General features: G+C 42.2%; 1 protein-coding gene and 1 long non-coding RNA gene across 2 annotated transcripts in view; both read left to right on the forward strand.

Moving 5' to 3' along the window:
- Positions 1–15,058, forward strand: part of LOC115469226 — a 133,069-nt gene that overhangs the window by 8,265 nt on the left and 109,746 nt on the right. The gene's annotated exons all lie outside the window — the stretch shown is intronic.
- Positions 923–15,058, forward strand: part of ARID5A (AT-rich interaction domain 5A) — a 93,674-nt gene continuing 79,538 nt past the window's right edge. The window contains exons 1-2 of the mRNA XM_030201655.1: positions 923–1,016; positions 5,090–5,147. The gene's annotated coding sequence lies outside the window, so the exon portion shown is untranslated. The remainder of the gene's footprint in view (positions 1,017–5,089; positions 5,148–15,058) is intronic.

Raw genomic sequence — 15,058 nt, forward strand, 5'->3', positions numbered from 1 at the left:
CCATCTGTTTGTTTCTTTTAATCCCAACAAGAGGGGAGTTGCTGTCGGAAAAAACGCACCATCTCTAATTGGCTAGCAGATTGCATTTCCTTCTCTTACGCCCAAGCCGGGCTGACTTTGGACGGTCATGTCACGGCTCATAATGTTAGAGCCATGGCGGCGTCACTGGCTCATCTAAAGTCAGCCACCATAGAAGAGATTTGCAAAGCTGCGACGTGGGCTTCGATCCACACATTCACATCACATTACTGCCTTCAGCAGCATAGCCGACGCGACAGTCGGTTTGGGCAGTCGGTGCTGCAGAGTCTGTTTGGGGTTTAGAATCCAACTCCACCCCCCTAGGCCCATTTTATTCTGTTCCAGGCTGCACTCTCAGTTAGTTGAATTTGGTTTCAGGTCAATTTTGTTTTTGTCCTCGCCGTTGCGGGACCCAATTGACCATTCTTTGTTGTGTTGAGTGAGCCTGGGGGCTAGGGATACCCCATCAGTGAGAATATTAGCCTGCTTGTCTTTGGAGAAAGAGTAGTTACTCACCTGTAACAGGTGTTCTCCGAAGACAGCAGGCAATATATTCTCACAACCCTCCCACCTCCCCTTAGGAGTTGTATTCCTCTAATTCTTGTAATTAACTGAGGAATGTGCCCGCGCGGCGGGCGGGAAAGTGGACGCGCGCATGCGCACTGCATCCGCCCGCGCGACGGGGGACATTTTTAGTTTTGTCATGGACTTTGCTGGAAAGTCCTCCGGGCCGACGTGACGTCACCCATCAGTGAGAATATATTGCCTGCTGTCTTCGGAGAACACCTGTTACAGGTGAGTAACTACTCTTTATATTCATTTGATGTTATTTTCATATATTCATATTTGTTCCTTTGTAGATTCACCAGACCCCTGAGGCAGGCCTTTTGTGCCGAAACACGGCCGTGTCGGGTCGTCTTTTAGCTGTTTTCCAATAAAGACCTTTTGATATCCTCCTTGGATCTACCTCACTGTTTTGTTGCTCACGTTCACGTGAGGTCTGCTCCTCCTTTTTGCTTGTCTTATTCTACATAAGTTAACTGTCATGTTGCTGTGTTCACTGAAATGCTTGTTGTATTCTTAAAATAAAAATGATGTGAACAGAATGAGCATTGTTTTCAGGACTGGCTGATCCACTCCTGATACTACTGCATTGTAGTGCAAATTTCCCTGTGACAAGCATGACCAAAAGTCCATGTATGCAGTAGGGTAAAACCAGACCTAGATCATCCGGCCCTGGAGCTGGCTACTTCAGTGCACTATACAGGAACAGAGCTTCTGCTACTGGAATCCAGTCTTTGATATTATTGCTACCAATTATGCAAATATGACAAATGGGTCACTTCCTCTTTTTAACCACAAACTACAGTTAATATATAAAAAGAGAGAGAGAGTGCTGAAGACCTGTTACAGACAGATGTTGTTGGGGTGAAGACAGTTGCAATATGAGGTGGAACAGAAATACCCCAAATGTAAAAATGATTTCAGGAGTTTAATAGCAGTTAGTTATTGGAGAGGGGGGGGGGGGTGATAATCGGTCCCTGAGTATTTTCTAATCTAAGTCATCACATTTATTATGTTTATAAAGAATAGGATAGTAGCCAGTTTAAAACCAAGATATCATGTTACCCCTACATTTTCTCTTTTTTTTTTTTTTTATTGTGTGAAGTAATAATAATAAGCAGATTACAATTTAAAAGAAACTGGAGCATAGACCAGGAATTTCAAATCTAATCAAACAAATGATTATTATTAACACACTACAATCTATCATGCAGTACAAATGTTTGAAAAAGGAATGTTTTAATATTCATTCTAAAAATTATATAAGTTGGAGATGTGGCCAGAATACTCAGAATTTCCTTACCTAATCTATGGGCCCTTTTACAAACATGCAATAGGCTCTACGGGCGTTCAGTGCATGCCAAAACAAGACTACCGCCAAGCAATAATTTCAGGACAAATTGTTTTTTTTATTTCATATGCATATGGTGTTTCTACCATTAATCAGCAGTTGGTCACCGTGCATGTAATACGTGAGCCCTTACCGCTAGATCAATGGGTAGCGTTAAGGGCTCAGGCCGTAAATAGGCACACCCTGGTTTCAGTTTTACCACAGGCTCTTTTCCAGGCCTATTGAAAAAAAGCCCTTTTCCCCAGATGCGGTAAAAACTGGCCTGGTGTGTGCCGAGAACACGTGCCCACACTACTGCAGGCTTGAAATGCAAATAAGCTATCCACTCATTTCAGTTTTTTCTTGCCTTTTGCAGATGGTAGAATAAAAAATTTAAACTTTGTTTTCCAAGAGTTTAGAAGAATTATAAAAGAGAAAATGATCATAAAAGATAATTTAATGCTAAACTATATAATACTTTGTAAAGAAAACATGAGAACTTAAACAACACCCTGGCCTCTATAGGAAGCCAGTGAAGTTTCAAATAAAATTGAGACACTCGCTCATGAAATATTCTGTAGTTTGAAGTTTCCTTGACAGTTGTTTAGTGCAACCTTGGAACATAGGGGTGAATGCTATACATGTCACATAAAAAATCAGCGCTGAAAAAAACTGCTTAAATGGTATTATATAAGCCACACCTAAGGTTTGGAGTGGTTTATAGAATAACACTTAAGCAGAAAAGTCATGCATAAATTTAGGCACCACCATTTGCACCAATGAAAACGTGGTATAAATGCTCATGCCTAAATTTACACAGGGAGCACCGATATTCTATAATTATTTGTGTAACTCAAAACCATGCTCCCGATCTGCCCCAAAATGCCTATGATCCTCCCATTTCCGTGCCCCCTTTTTCGGGTCATACATAAATTTTAGTTGTGGATCCTGTGCCTAAATTTACCTGCATAAGTCCCAAATAAATCTAATTAGTGCCAATAATTTCTTGTTAAGCTAATTACTGGCACTAATTGGTTCGTTATTCTATTAAATTGCACAAATTGGGGCTGTGCCTAAAATTTGCATGCACAATTTTTGGCAATTTTTATAGAATCAGGGGGAGATAATGTTACAATAACCTAACTGAGTAATAAGGCTTGCACAAGTAACCAAAATTGATCTAACTCAAAAAATTTGTGAATCGGTCCCCTTAATATTAAACATCCAATTGCTAAGGTTTTCCTTTCCTGATTAAAGTCAAAAACAGAGGCAGTGCTGTTTGCTTTGGGATCCAAGAACAGCCTGCAAGCAGCTAAATACAAAACCTAGAGTGGATTCCTTTAAACCATGCCAGCGGAGCTCACATGAAGTTACTACTACTACTACTACTATTTAGCATTTCTATAGCGCTACAAGGCGTACGCAGCGCTGCACAAACATAGAAGAAAGACAGTCCCTGCTCAAAGAGCTTACAATCTAATAGACAAAAATAAATAAAGTAAGCAAAGCAAATCAAATCAATCAATGTGAACGGGAAGGCATCCTGAGAGGTATCAGTGAAATATTTCTCTTATCCCCCAGAATCAGAATAGGATCCATGCCTGTAGATAATCAAAGAGATTTTCTAGAACTCTCTCTCTCTACATGTAGAAAAGTAGGCATGGATCATGGATCAGTCCTGAGGTATAAGCCTAAGAATTTTCTATTACTCTTTCTCTCTCTCCATCTTCGTAGACATAACAAGAATCTGATAGCCCCACGGTGCTATAATGAGTCTGTAGCCATCCCTATTAGCTCTTTCACATTCCATACAGCAGTCTGTCCTAGGTTATGCTGAGAATCTGGGTCATTATATATTTCACTAATATATATATTTCTAGATCATTCTTTAGCCCTTCAGCTTCAAGGTAGATTACAAAAGAATAAGAGGCGTAGTTATCAATATGGGCTATCATTAAGATGTGTTATTTTACCACTATCAAATGTTTTAGCATAGGTCCCGTTTTATGCAATGAGACTTGGGAGGGAAGTTATCAAGACTTTGTTTTACTACGGGAGTCACCAAACTATGGTACCTCAACACCACAGCTTGATAACTCCGATAGTAGATGAATAATGCTACTTGTGAGTCACCCTGCAAGCAGGGTTATTCCAGAAGCCTGGAATTATCAGGCCCCAAAACAGACTGCAGCTTAAAGGGCCAGTTGGATCTATGTGTTCTGCCCCTGGCAGCCGTATGCTTCTACGTCTTGCCCCATCCTTGGCCACCTTTAAATCTAGACTGAAAGCCCACCTCTTTAACATTGCTTTTGACTCGTAACCACTTGTAACCACTCGCCGCCACCTACCCTCCTCCTTCCTGTACACATTAATTGATTTGATTTGCTTACTTTATTTTTTGTCTATTAGATTGTAAGCTCTTTGAGCAGGGACTGTTTTTCTTCTATGTTTGTGCAGCGCTGCGTATGCCTTGTAGCGCTACAGAGATGCTAAATAGTAGTAGTAGTAGTAGTAGTTTTCGTAATGTAGGCCTAAAATGTATTTAATGCCTTTAATGTTGTTCTCACTTCTAAAGATTTTACTACTACAATCACTTCCTGCAATGATATATAAGCAATGCATTGTGTATAATGTAGTCTCACACTTACTGCAGCCATCCTTGCTTGTTTGTATAAAGTTAATCAATAGTGTTCTATTCTCAAGCAAAGGCCTCCTCCCTTTCTCAGCCGAGCTTGATTCTTTTTTTCTACCTATTGTCATTCCTTAATCATCTCCACTATCTTTGCCCTGATGGGTCAAGTAAGGTTATGACCTGTCCCTCCAATCAAGGACTACTTTCTATGACCATCTCTGCTACTTGGTCTCAAGCTCTGTCCCTATTGGTCCCTTTACCTCATCCTCCCTGGGCTTGTGGGTGCCTTTTCTTGACCTCTCTGTCTCCACGAGACCAGACATTCTCCATTCTCCGGATGCAAGTTTTGCCAGCAATTCAAATATTATCTACAACAGGAGCCACATTTCAGAGAGTAACTTTTACAGCCTGAGGAAATAGTTAAGTAACAAACACAAACTAATGATTATCTTAATCCCTTTCTTCAGTCGCAAACTACAAACATGACCAATATTTAAATTGTAGTTGGTCTATTTTGGATTGATTTTGCCGTTTTTTTTCCACAGATGTACCAGTGGGTTGATGATTACGAGAACCCAAATTAGTCAGCCTCTTTGTGACTTGGTGAGAGCTCTGATATGATAACCCACTCTAATAAGAAGTAACGGTAGTGAAAATACAATATGCAGCAGATACGATAGATTAAGCAGCAAGAGAGAATAGCAGATGTTAACCTTTATTATCCAATATATGAACTAAACAGTATACACTAGTAATACACAAAATAGAAATGTTTGTTCTTCAATGATAGGAATGGGAAGTGAAATACAGATGCCTTGAAGAAATTTTAAAGAAAATAGATACAATTGAAATATGTATCTATGCAGAGCATAATCTCAAAAGTGTGGATGTAAAAGATGATGGGAAGTGGAAGGAACCTGTTTTGAAGATCTGAAAGAAAAATGAACTTTGCTATGCAGAGGCTCTGGTTGCAAATTAGCTAACTAACCTAGGACTGGAGAACAAGATAGAGGGCAAAAGAGTCAGAGAAACGTAGAGAGCAGTGTGAGGCAGTGACATTAAAATGGCCAAGATCTGAAAACATGGGAAAAGCTGAGAAGAGAGAGAGCTTCTAATCTTCATATCAAAGAAGACAGGATGAAAAAATAAAGATGTATTACACTTCACCTAGGTCCATGAATGAAGTGGGATGTGGCTGGGTTCATGATAAGATCCATGGTCGCTGTATGGACTTGAGGTGGGCCCTAGTTCCCCTTCTTCCACCTGCTTCTCTAGCCATAGCAACAACATGGGATGGAACTAAGGTGCTTATTTTAGAAGCTCTATTCCTGTTTTGAACCTCTGAAAACTGGTATTTAGATGTCCATGTTGCATGGGCGTTCAAAAACCAATTTTATAAAGTCAGAAGATGGACGTTTAACACTGCAGTACATCCAAATGGCAAGGGGGAGTGGTGTGGGTGTATTTTGGGTGGGACTAGGGAGGGGCCAAAAGATGGACATCCAGTTCTGATTGCAGAAGGGGAAGGGATATCCATGTTCAAAAAGGTGGGTGTCCATATTTAGACCTGGTACTTTGTATGTCCAGGTTACAGAAAGGTGCTCTGATTGAGCAGTTCTCCACTGAATGGGGATAAAGGAAGTCATATAAATATTTTTTCTCTCCCTGGAGTGCTCACAATTTTAAAAAAGAAACAAAAATTACAAAAAGCTACAGTGGGACTTGAACCAGCAAATCTCTGGATCTCTGTTCTGGCTCTCTACTGGCTGCTTGACAACGTGGCTGTTTTATAATAGACATTCATCTGCTGCCACACAGACATCCATGTCCCTTGTTTTGCCCTGTTAATATCCTGACTATATCCTGTTCTATACTACATGTGAGATGGATATCCATTTGTGACATACTGAATGGGATTTCTGCATTCTGAGTTGGACATCCTTCCTAAAATGCCCCTCATTGCTTCAGAAATCATAGGTTTAAGTATTAAATATCGAATATCCTACTTACCACACCTACAGACAAGGTAAGAAAGCAGATCAATGGAAGAAGTGATTGAGCTCAAAACTAACTCAGGAAAGAAGAGCAGCATTGGCTGAGATCATGACAGAAGACAAAGTTAGAAGAGTATCCTATTTATATCCTCCTGGGAGGTAAGGAGTCTTATTATGGAATAAACATACCGATCAATGACCCTCACCGCCATCCCTCCTACAAGAAGACACCAAAACCATAAACACATTACCAAAATCTGCAACTTCAACCACAAAGAAAAACACAGCCAGTAACTGCTTGCATGAAATTGCCTCATCCTATATAATAAAACGCACCTCCAACGTTCTGAAGCTGACTGCGTGGACATAAGCCTTGAGGCATTCGTGCTTCTGTATCCATCTCCTGAAATGATGACGTCTTCCACTTCCGGGTGCGTCAGCAGCGACAGTGCCCAATCACAACATAGCAGTGTGAGCAACCTGCTGCTGCACATGAACAACGCGCACTATCAGCGCGAGGCTGACCTGACGCGTTTCATGCACTTCAAGCCTATCGGCCTGCTGGGCACCCTGCGCGCAATCCATGCCGGCATGGTGATGAGTGGTTGCGCCGTATGCTACCACCGCTCCCTGCGTCTACTGCAGCGTTTCAAAATCTGCACACGCCTCCTCTGCTGGGACGACAAGGCTTTCTATGTGGAGCAGTGCTTTGTCATGCCCTCCGACGGTTTCGTGTGCGCTGTGCTGCTCAGCTGCCAACATGTCAAGGCCAGTAGCCCCGAGAAGGTGGTGCAGTTCCTGTGCAAGAGGAAGGTGAGTTGATGAGGTTTCCAGCGGTAGAGGGCACTGCATAATCACTGGTGATGAGGCCTGGACTGGCATTGGACTGGTACATATTTGGGGGGGGGGGGCGGTGTACAAAGCTTTAGCACGGGGGTAACCCGGTGTTACTAACACTATGGGATAACAATACTGAAGGGTTTCAGCTCCGGTTTTAACTTGCATGGAAACCCTTATTGCAATTGCATTTAAATACATACAAATGTGGTGCATTTGTTCTGCAGCATGCAAAAAAAAAGCAAGCTGCGTTGGGAAAATTGACGTCAGGGTTCTGGGCATTGAAGAAGGGTTGATTCAGGGGCGTACAATCTACTCGCACACTCGCTCTCTTTCCCCCCTCCCCCCAATCAACCAACCAACCAACCTACCAACCTGCATTGCCTGCCACCCCCCCCTCACTGATACTCGCCCCCACACTCCAACTTTGCACCACCCTCTATCACTTTCACACACACACAAAATATCTTTGTGACAAACAAGAGATCTTTGTCTCTCACACACACACGCAACCACCCCCCCCCCCCCAAAACCCCACAAAAAACACACACACACAAACACTGATGCGCAACATGGAGACATGGACACTCACTCTCTCCCTCATCAAACCCTCTTAGTTCACCACCCCCGTCCCCTCCCCCCCACCATTCTGAGACACACACACAAAACCACACAAACACAGATACTCACCCCCAACCTCCAAGTCAACACAATCCTCTCTCACTTTCACACACACACACAAACTAGCTTTGTGAAACACACACACATTTGAATAAAACTGTGGCACAAACTACTACTACTACTACTATTTAACATTTCTAGAGCGCTACAAAGTGTACGCAGCGCTGTACAAACACAGAAGAAAGACAGTCCCTGCTCAAAGAGCTTACAATCTAATAGACAAAAAGTAAAGCATTTAAATTTAAAATATTTAAGCAGTCAAGCACAAGAGAACAGTCACAGAAGGACAGAAGATGTTGAAGGGTGGTCAGTGTGATTAGGTGTAACTCTGGTTGGAGTAGTGCGAGAAGGTGATAGAAGAATAGAAATGGGTGAGGTAAAGTAATGAGTGGGTTGATAGGGAGGTTATATAAGACATGTCACTCTAGGGGTGGGTGGGTAGAGGGGTAGGGTGGGTAGGATTAAGTCTAAAGCAGGAGAAGGTATTCTCTGCAGCCTATCTGTGAGATGGAAAATGCTCTCTGAAGCTGCTGCTATAAGTTGTTAGTTTTCTCTCCCTGAAAGAGATCCAAGCCACACCCACGAAGTTCAAACTGTCAGTGGGGACGGTGAGGGGAGGAAATGGCAGTGCTTGATGAAAAAGAGAGCTCAGTTTGATAGGAGATATACTATAGGATGTCATTCTGAGGCCAGGCTAAGTCTAAAGCAGGAGAAGGTATTCTCTGCAGCCTATCTGTGAGATGGAAAATGCTCTCTGAAGCTGCTGCTATAAGTTGTTAGTTTTCTCTCCCTGAAAGAGATCCAAGCCACACCCACGAAGTTCAAACTGTCAGTGGGGACGGTGAGGGGAGGAAATGGCAGTGCTTGATGAAAAAGAGAGCTCAGTTTGATAGGAGATATACTATAGGATGTCATTCTGAGGCCAGGCTAAGTCTAAAGCAGGAGAAGGTATTCTCTGCAGCCTATCTGTGAGATGGAAAATGCTCTCTGAAGCTGCTGCTATAAGTTGTTAGTTTTCTCCCCCTGAAAGAGATCCAAGCCACACCCACGAAGTTCAAACTGTCAGTGGGGAGGGTGAGGGGAGGAAATGGCAGTGCTTGATGAAAAAGAGAGCTCAGTTTGATAGGAGATATACTATAGGATGTCATTCTGAGGCCAGGCTAAGTCTAAAGCAGGAGAAGGTATTCTCTGCAGCCTATCTGTGAGATGGAAAATGCTCTCTGAAGCTGCTGCTATAAGTTGTTAGTTTTCTCTAAAACCTACAAATACAATAACATAACAACCAACAAAAAAAATAAAAAAATATATTACACACAACACAAAAATGTAAATTAAACATTACCATAACAACACAATTATCCTAAATATCTCATTCAAAACATTAATTGCAGAAAGCAAATACCTTACTAGCGCCTGTTTCATTGGTCTCAGAAACAGGCTTTTTTACTAGTCTGTTATATTTATTGGCTATTCACTCACAAGAGAGTGGAGGCAGTTTATTGTGACTGAGCTCCTGTGGGTACAGGTTTATTCACACTGCTGGGGTTACTTTTGAGAAAATATGAGGATCCTGATGGGTGGGATTAGACAATTTCCCAAGGCCCTTACTGCCTTACTACAAAACCCAAAATCTGCTCTGTAGGGGGACACAGGACAATGTTAGAAAAAGGGAGAGGTGGGGACACCAGGACGGCAGATGCTAGAAAGGGGGAGGTGAGGAGACCAGGTAGGCTTGTGCTAAAAGGGGGGGGGGGGGAGATGGGGACACAGGGCAGATGCTAAACTTGGGGGCAGGATAGGGACAAGGGACACAAAAGGGAGATGCTAGACAGGACAAATAGTGGTGCAGAGGAAAAAAGGATGGTGCACTTGAAGACAGATGTAGAGAAGGAAAGGAAGAAGACAAGAGGCGAGAGAAGAAATGGAAAGGCAACCTGGAAAAGAATTTGTAAGGCTGACTCATGGAACATGGAAAAAAAAGACTAGGACCAGCCAAATTCCCAGACAACAAAGGTAGAAAATTTTTTTTATTTATTTAATACTTTGTAAGGACTGAGATGTACCTGCTTTGTAAAATGTACAGGAGAAAATGCATTTCTGTCTCTCTCTCTCTTTTTTTTTTTTTTTTTTACCAGTATTGCACTGTTTAGTCTGGCTTCCTTGGGGGGAGGGTCTTTATTTCAATTTTTGTTGTTGTTGTTGTTGTTTTTTGTGGCTTCCTATTCTGCATTAGATTGGTAGCATGGAATGTTGTCACAATTTGGGTTTCTGCCAGGTGCTTGTGACCTGGGTTGGCCACATTGGAAACAGGATACTGGGCTAGATGGACCATTGGTCTGATCCACTATGGCCACTCTTATGTTATATAGATAAGAGTCTGTCCATGTTCTGCATGCGTGACTGAGGTGAAGGATTCTGCTAGCATGTAGTTTCTGTGTAGGAATGTGTAACAGTGCAGCTTGTTCCAGTTTCCCAATAGTAGGTATATTGGTGCTCCAGAGCCCAGTGTAATATATATATATATATATATATATATATATATATATATATATATATATATATATATATATATATATATATATATACAGTGGGGGAAATAAGTATTTGATCCCTTGCTGATTTTGTAAGTTTGCCCACTGACAAAGACATGAGCAGCCCATAATTGAAGGGTAGGTTATTGGTAACAGTGAGAGATAGCACATCACAAATTAAATCCGGAAAATCACATTGTGGAAAGTATATGAATTTATTTGCATTCTGCAGAGGGAAATAAGTATTTGATCCCCCACCAACCAGTAAGAGATCTGGCCTCTACAGACCAGGTAGATGCTCCAAATCAACTCGTTACCTGCATGACAGACAGCTGTCGGCAATGGTCACCTGTATGAAAGACACCTGTCCACAGACTCAGTGAATCAGTCAGACTCTAACCTCTACAAAATGGCCAAGAGCAAGGAGCTGTCTAAGGATGTCAGGGACAAGATCATACACCTGCACAAGGCTGGAATGGGCTACAAAACCATCAGTAAGACGCTGGGCGAGAAGGAGACAACTGTTGGTGCCATAGTAAGAAAATGGAAGAAGTACAAAATGACTGTCAATCGACAAAGATCTGGGGCTCCACGCAAAATCTCACCTCGTGGGGTATCCTTGATCATGAGGAAGGTTAGAAATCAGCCTACAACTACAAGGGGGGAACTTGTCAATGATCTCAAGGCAGCTGGGACCACTGTCACCACGAAAACCATTGGTAACACATTACGACATAACGGATTGCAATCCTGCAGTGCCCGCAAGGTTCCCCTGCTCCGGAAGGCACATGTGATGGCCCGTCTGAAGTTTGCCAGTGAACACCTGGATGATGCCGAGAGTGATTGGGAGAAGGTGCTGTGGTCAGATGAGACAAAAATTGAGCTCTTTGGCATGAACTCAACTCGCCGTGTTTGGAGGAAGAGAAATGCTGCCTATGACCCAAAGAACACCGTCCCCACTGTCAAGCATGGAGGTGGAAATGTTATGTTTTGGGGGTGTTTCTCTGCTAAGGGCACAGGACTACTTCACCGCATCAATGGGAGAATGGATGGGGCCATGTACCGTACAATTCTGAGTGACAACCTCCTTCCCTCCGCCAGGGCCTTAAAAATGGGTCGTGGCTGGGTCTTCCAGCACGACAATGACCCAAAACATACAGCCAAGGCAACAAAGGAGTGGCTCAGGAAGAAGCACATTAGGGTCATGGAGTGGCCTAGCCAGTCACCAGACCTTAATCCCATTGAAAACTTATGGAGGGAGCTGAAGCTGCAAGTTGCCAAGCGACAGCCCAGAACTCTTAATGATTTAGAGATGATCTGCAAAGAGGAGTGGACCAAAATTCCTCCTGACATGTGTGCAAACCTCATCATCAACTACAGAAGACGTCTGACCGCTGTGCTTGCCAACAAGGGTTTTGCCACCAAGTATTAGGTCTTGTTTGCCAGAGGGATTAAATACTTATTTCCCTCTGCAGAATGCAAATAAATTCATATAATTTCCACAATGTGATTTTCCGGATTTAATTTGTGATGTGCTATCTCTCACTGTTACCAATAACCTACCCTTCAATTATGGGCTGCTCATGTCTTTGTCAGTGGGCAAACTTACAAAATCAGCAAGGGATCAAATACTTATTTCCCCCACTGTATATATATATATATATATATAGCAGGGTTAGGGCTGTTATGGTTTGGTAAGTTTAGTGTTCTAGGGCAGTTCTGGAGTACCCCCTTGCCAGTCAGGTTTTCAGAATATCCACAATAAATATGCATGACATTGATTTGCATATACTGCCTCCATTACATGCAAATCTTTTTCATGTAGATTCATTGTGGATAGCCTGAAAACCTGAATGGCAAGGGGGTACTCCAGGACCACCTAGGGAAACACTTCTCTAGGTCCCACTGTAATATTTCTAGCACTGTCTTTTCATAGATGGGTTAGGGCTGTTATGGTGTGGTAAGTTTTCAGTATAAGTTTGGGGTGTCTTTTTGCAGGGGTTTGTGTTATTTCACAAAGTGTCTAGCCCTATTTGAAAGTAGGCTCTGGGGCAAGGGCCATCTTTGGTGGCCTTTGTCACCCAAAATAAAAATGCTCAAAACTAGTGTTCTTCACACACAAACAAAAGTCCATCGTGATTTAAACAAGGTGTCTAGCAGTGGAAGGACTGGGTGTGCTATTCCTGAGGTGATGGTCACAATTTGAATATTTTTATTTGAAGTTAAGAAGACAGGTTGCCTGCTCTGGCCAGTCCAGGGACCTGTTCTGTGTCCTGCCTCCTGATGTAACTTACTGTTTCCTTGCAGGCAGGACGTAACCGAGACAGTCTGTATTAATCATTGCCCGCCACAGCCCCTGAGCAACAACACAGACACTGCTGTCTAGCTGACACCAACCGGCGCCTATTTTATAAAAGTCTGCTCCCCCTGAGATCAAAACCTGGCTACGCCTCTGGAAGGAAGGGGAGGGGAGGGAGTGAGCAAGAGGCAGGGAAGGAAAGGGAAGAGCGCGGAAGCTCGCGGTTCTTCCTGGCTGTCATAGCAGCGGCCAGGAGAAGAGAAGCTACTCATTTGGGAGGGCACTGCCTCCCCTCGCCCCCCCCAAAAAAAAACTATGTCCATGGTGCTTAGAACATAACATAAGAATAACCATACTAGGTCAGACCAATGGTCCATCTAGCCCAGTATCCTGTTTCCAACAGTGGCCAATCCAGGTCACAAGTACCTGGCAGAAATCCAAATAGTAGCAACTGCCTTTCCTGGCCAGTTAAATAGTTTTAATATCAGGGGGAGAGTGACTCTCACCAAATATAGAATAAGTGACCACAAATTTCAACTAGAAGCATGCTGACAAAAACTGAACTGGAAACCTGTAGAAGGCACACTTGCATGCAGTGCAAAACAGGATAAATAGAAACTGAAGTGTATTTCTTCCTCTAGACAGCAATTTTCAAAAAGCCCAAATAAACGATATTTAAAAATTGCCCAACCTGCACGTGGCCAAAATGCTCATTGTATAGAGATGTTCCTGGGGGTGGGGTTAAAGTGAAGGATGCAAACAGTGCAGGTACTTTATATTTTCCAAATTAATACTCTTAGAAAAAGCATGTACAAATTTCTGTGGGTATGACTTCCTGCACCAGTTTTCAAAGTGCATGTACATTCGCAAATGCAAATTAGGTTCAAGGTCTGTGGATGCCCATGGACTTTGCATCAAGGAAGGATGTTAAAAAATTGTCCCCTTTATACACATCTGTCTCAGTGGATCACCTCACCTCAAGATAGTGAGTTTTATACACACACACATATCCTGCTGTACACCACCTTGGGTGAATCTCTTCATAAAGGTGGTTAATAAATCCCAATCAATAAATAAATGTAATTATATAAAGAATTCTAGTACAGTGCAGAAATTTGAAGCCGTTGATGACTGAATTTTGTTCTGACTGAAACCAAAAGTGCTGAATTGAGTCAGCAGTACTATGATTATACAGATGTCTTTCTGGTAAAAAAATGGATTAATTTCATAACTTTCCAAAGTTTATAAGTTAAGAATATTTTAAAACTTTTTTTTCTTGTCAGAGGGGAGGGTAACATGGCAGTTGGGCTCCTAACACAACGGGACCAACTTTTTTTTACATCTTGGGTCGATATTCAGAATTATGCCAGACCTCACTTTTTTTTAATTTGAGTTTGATTCAGTTGGGTGGGGAGGGGTTGTGAATGAATCAACAAAGTTGGATCTCCTCAGCACCAGCTGGGCCAGATGATCTGTCGATCAAGATGGCGGTGTGGAGGCCAGTGATATTTTTAGACAGATATATTTGGGGTGACAATGTGGGGGGGGGGGGGGACCCATTCTTGAAAGAGTGTATTTTGAAATAAATTAAGACTTGTTTCGCCAAATCTGGTTTCATAAGTTCTTTTTGTATAAGTTTTCAGGTTATCTGGGGTCTGTTTATAACGGGGTGGGGGGAGCAAGCTAGGGTGACATTTTTACACATTAGGCCCACTTCCATATCAAAGCCCATCTCCTTCTTAAAATTATTTATGAAAAACAAGAAAATGTCCTAAAGGCCTTCTGTGCATAAAGAAACCAGTCATCCAGTAAAACTACCATTATGATTCATGGCATCATTCAACTAATTTTTCAATATGAGAGTGATCTAGATTCTTTATAGGATTGGATAGAATCTCAATATAAACCTTCACCTCTAGTTCTCATATGTCCTTATGGAGCTGGCATGTTTTCCCTTACAACTCACTATACCAAAACAATATTCAGATTGCCATATTACCTCAGGAAAAGTAATACTCTCCTTCCATTGCCAAATATTTTGCAAAGTGACACAAAACCCTGAAAAAAGACACTCAAAACCTTTACCTCAGCGAGACATGCAGGACCTAGACAGACCCTCAGATAATATAAAATAAGGTGCCAAGAATTAGAAACAAACATACTGACAAAAAC

Source organism: Microcaecilia unicolor, chromosome 4, assembly GCF_901765095.1.
Source record: "Microcaecilia unicolor chromosome 4, aMicUni1.1, whole genome shotgun sequence".
In the NCBI taxonomy this organism is placed as follows: domain Eukaryota; kingdom Metazoa; phylum Chordata; class Amphibia; order Gymnophiona; family Siphonopidae; genus Microcaecilia; species Microcaecilia unicolor.